Genomic DNA, 4,867 nt, shown 5'->3' with positions numbered 1-4,867 from the left:
GTCCATTTCTTTAAAAAAAACATAAGTCCAATGTTTCAATTTAAATCAGGGCCCAAAGACTTTAATAAAATCGTCCCAAAGACTTTAATAAAATCGGCTCATAGCCAAAGTCCAATACCATTTAAACACAAGCCCAATATTTTAAAAGATAAAGGCCCAATTAAAATAAATGAAGAGTCCCAAATTCCATTTAAAAATCGGCCCATCACTTATTAAAAATCGGCCCAAGACTCGGCCCAAAATAAAGAAATAACCCGGCCCAATGTAATGGCCCAACAAAATATAAATGAGATTAGAATAATAGCCCATCGTAAAATAAGCATCAGCCCAATCTTTAAAATAATTCAAGCCCAATAGAAATAATGTGAATGTCCATTTAAATAAAGACTGGCCCAATTCGAATTTATTTGTGAAAGCCCAATCGATTAAATTGGAAGCTCAATTCCTTTAGAATAAAACAAACCCAAGCTCAAATAATTCAGCCCAAATAATATAGATAAAGGCCCAATTCGAATTTAGATGTGAAGCCCAAGACATTAAAATTCAAGCCCGAAAATTAAAAGGGAAAAAGCCCAAGCAAAAGAAATAAAATTAAGCCCATTCTAAAAAATCAGAGGCCCAACAATATAAATAAAAACCGGCCCAACAACTTAACTCATTCACTCATTCCTTCTACATTTTCGGCCCAATAGCCAAAGCCCAACAATCCAGGCCCAAAACCCAAACCCTATTACCTTTCTCCTCTCTCTCTTAATCACACGCGCACACACACATTCAGAGACACACACAAAACAAACACACGCACACAGCAAGGCACCCCCCCTCGCCCTCTTCTCTCCTCCGGCGGTAGGCGTCGCCGGCCACGCCGCCGCCCCGACAACCCTCTCTCCTTTACCTCAATCACGGCCGCCCACCTCCTTCACTCCACCGAACCCAGCGGAAACATTATACAGTCACCGCGCCCTTCTCCGTGAAGAGCCGACGATCGGCCCCTCTCCCTCGCTCCATCTTCTTCTCCATCGTTTCCCTACAACATAAGTCAGCGGCCGCAGCAGCAAAACCGACCACCGCCTCTCCCTCAAACAGACGCCCACCTCTCTTCTCTCTTCCTCTCTCAAGATCTATTCGTCTCTCTCTCTCTCTCGAAGTCACCGCCGTCGGAGCTCGCCGGAGTTGAGATCGCCGCCTGGAGCTGCTGCTGTTCGCCGGGAGTTGAGGTCGCCGCCTGCTCGTTTAGCCGTCTCTCATGGAGCCGCCGTCGCCATGGACAGCAGGTAAGCCTTAGCTTCTTCTCCCTTCATTTGTTCTCTTTTTCTCCTTTTCCTTTTTTTTTTTTTTTATAATCTAATCTCTTCCTCTTTGGCAGATCGGAAGCCACCCGCCGCCGCGTCGCCGGAAAAAGATAAGTTCTCTTCCCTCTGTTCTTTTCTTCCCTTTCATTTCCTTCCCTTTTTAGATTAAAAACCGAAATTTTCCTCTCATTTCCCTCCTTGGCAGATCGACAACCACCACGGCTTCGCCGCCGTCCGTCGACCGTCGGCAGCCACCGAGCTGTCTCACTCCCTCCCCTGACTCGGACACACAAGAACAGGAGACTCATCCCCCCCAAATTCCAGTTTACACATAGAAGCAATTAGAGTTTCAATTCTGTTCATTTTTCGTTTTTCTTCTACAACAATTGATTGTACATGTAAAAGCTAGAAAACATATAGTAAATACATGTGTGTGCATATGTATGTATTGCTGTACTTTGATATAGTGTTTGGTGACTTACTGCTGAATTTGTTTCTGCGGTGGAGTAAATTAATTGGAGTAGGACAATTTGTTGCAGGAACTCTGCAGAAATGGTGAGGATGTAAAATGAAATTTTGGGAAAAATTAATGGTGGTTTAAAACTAATTACTCACCTTCCTTCCTGCTGAATTCGACAACTTGGACATCAGTGAAGGAAACTTGAATTTTTGAACTTGGAAATTGGATGAGCCGTGAGTGAAGAGTGAGGAAATGGTGAAGGTGATAATGGTGGTGGGTGGCTGAGGGAGCAAAGATTAGTGGGGAAAAATGTAGTGGAGAGAAAAAAAAACAAAAGTTGGTGGTGTTACTTCATGGTTTGAAAAATGGTGCAGGCATAGGGTATGGTGGAATGATCACCTATTTTTTTTTTACTATGCAGATTTTATTTTGATTTTGTGTCAATACTTTAGTGAGTGGTATTAAGTGGCCACGTAGAGTCCACAACCTTTGTGGTATACTAGACGATTTTCCCCAAGCTGAGAACTAGACTGTAGTCTGTGAACTGTAAATAAATACTGGCTTCGATTTTAAATCATCGCATTTCTGTATCTGCTTGATATCTTTTTCCTTGCCTGCTAACTTGATAAACTATAATATAACTTAAATTAAATCCGTAGATTTAATCTGCGTTGCAGTCGGAATAATTCCTCGACTTCTAGTAAATAATAGAAATAATATTTCTATCGCATATAAATTAATAACTTGACTTTGCTAAGTCAGTTATTAAACTGAATAATAAATTATTGAATGACTCAATAATCCTCGTCGCGTTTTTCTCATACTTTATAAAAGTATAAAGCTAAAATAATAACTCCGTTTCTGAAAAAAAAAATCAGGACCATAAACTGGATTCATTTATAAAAATTGCATTTACTAGTTTTAATCATAATTAAAAGAGCGGGCTACTACAGCCATAGTATTCCACCGTTCTTTGGATCTCCCGCAAGTTGACGTTGTCGGAAGAGTTTGGCTCGATCTTTTGGTAGCTAGGATAAGCTACTCCAGCTTTGTCTTTCTGCTCCATTAGTCGTGTGACTGATGGGCTTCATCTCTGGTTCGTTCAATCGTCGTTCTGGTTGCGGCGATTCCCATGAGGTTCTCATGGTAGAATTGGATACTCGTGAGAATATCACGAATAATCTCGACATCTTCTCCTCACCTAATGTTGGTCACGAGGGCTCGATTGTTCCAGTTGAGATCGTCTAGTAGACGAGTGGTTTCTCTCTCCAGATGTTGGAGAGAATTCCTGTATGGTATACATCTCGGACAATCGTCCGGATCCATAATTTTTTAATGGAGTCTCCTCCCACATTGGTTAATTATAAAATAAATTAAATATAATATAATTCCTCTATAAAAACCCGCTCTGATACCAATTTTGAAAGCGCGGATTAATGTATAAGATGAAGGATTAAGAGAGATATAGTATAAGGGTAGGAATGGTATTTCACCATGAAGTGAGTATTTTTCATAGATGTTTTATAAGGGTAGATAGATTTGATAGATATATTATAAAAGTGGGTATTAAAAACCATTTGCCCTTGAATTAAATAGTTTAGTCTATTTGATGCAAGTTTTTTTTATAACATTTATAAAAGGCCGCACATACAAAGGCTGCAAATAAATGTATTCATTGCCCAAATTAAATTTAAATCTTGATAATAAAATTTCTATTTGTAACTCTTGGAGTATAATTTCAAATTATTTTTTAAATTAGGGGCGCGAATAGACTATTTATGAGCTAGATATATTATAAATTGTATAATAACTTCATAATTTAAATGTTTCAAAAATAATTGAAATCTAAATTAATTTTAAATAAATACTATTAAATAAATTATTTGGTTTTGAATTGTCACAATCTTTTATGAACATATATATGGAGTATTTCATTTCTGGAATAGGTGGTCAGAATCTGAATATTTCAAAAGAAAGAATTCAACACCCAAGATTTTAAATTTTAGATCATATCTAATTTAGCAGTTATGGATATGAATGATATGTTCACTGACGGATCCAGAGGGTGCTGGGGGCAATCTTTTTAATTTTTTAAAAAAGAAAATTTTTATACTTTTGATTTTAAGTGTTAATTATTCTATTGCTAGACTTAAGAAAATTAAATAAAAAAATTAACTAAGAGAAAAATAACACAAATAAATTCAACAAACTAATATAATAAGTAGATGCAATTAATAATTATTAATACAATGTATTATGCTTTCTCTCTCATATTATATATATATATATATATATAGAGAGAGAGAGAGAGGGGAATGAATCATGTAGTATCCGAGCCTTAAGTAGTATGTAGTGTTAATAATGAACTAAATCTTTTGTTCAAGTGGTGCATGAAGAACGCGATATGATGTGACAAAGGTCTTTCAAGATAAAATACACACAGAATAAAATGAGAATAAAAAATTGATATTAATATTTTTTAATATTTGAAATTTTTTAACACATATAATTGAATATAAAATTGCATATATATATATATATATAAATACAAATATGCATAAAATTGCACACAAAAATGTTGTACTAGGCTACCTGTCAAGTATGCCCCAATCTAAATTATGCATAAAATTAAAAAAATGTGCATATATATAAACATAGAAAAACATATTTTTTCACAAATATATATATATATATATATATATATATATATATATATATAATCACAAATATGCATAATTTTGCACACAAAAATATGCATGATGCATGTTGCCACAATCAATGCATTTTTTTTGTTGTAGTTATGCATGTTTGTGTTTATATATATGCATTTTTGTATTCAATTATATATATCATAGAAAATTTCAGATTAAAATTAATAAAATAATAATAACAATTTTTTATTAATATCCAAAATTTTATTCTTACTATAACTTTGTATCTACTTTGCCTTGGAAGCCTTCTGTCACATGTCGCGTTTCTTAACACACCACATATACAATATGTGTGGTCTATATTTAATACTCCCTCCGTCCACAAAAGTTATGTCATATTGCTTTTGGCACAAGTTCTAATTGGTAGTGGAGTAAGGGTAGCACTTTAAATATGAGTGGAGTGG

At 35.5% G+C, this 4,867-nt stretch overlaps 1 long non-coding RNA gene across 1 annotated transcript; it reads left to right on the top strand.

Annotated features, from left to right (window-relative positions):
• Window positions 1-577: 577 nt before the first annotated feature.
• On the top strand, window positions 578-1,748 carry LOC131006053 (uncharacterized). The gene is made up of 2 exons (XR_009095407.1): window positions 578-1,274; window positions 1,367-1,748. It is a non-coding gene; the product is annotated as an uncharacterized LOC131006053 (long non-coding RNA).
• Window positions 1,749-4,867: the final 3,119 nt, after the last annotated feature.

The sequence above is a fragment of the Salvia miltiorrhiza genome, chromosome 1, assembly GCF_028751815.1.
Source record: "Salvia miltiorrhiza cultivar Shanhuang (shh) chromosome 1, IMPLAD_Smil_shh, whole genome shotgun sequence".
Lineage (NCBI taxonomy): Eukaryota > Viridiplantae > Streptophyta > Magnoliopsida > Lamiales > Lamiaceae > Salvia > Salvia miltiorrhiza.
The sequence above is the reverse complement of the archived record's forward strand: the minus strand, read 5'-3'. Positions and strand labels throughout refer to the sequence as shown.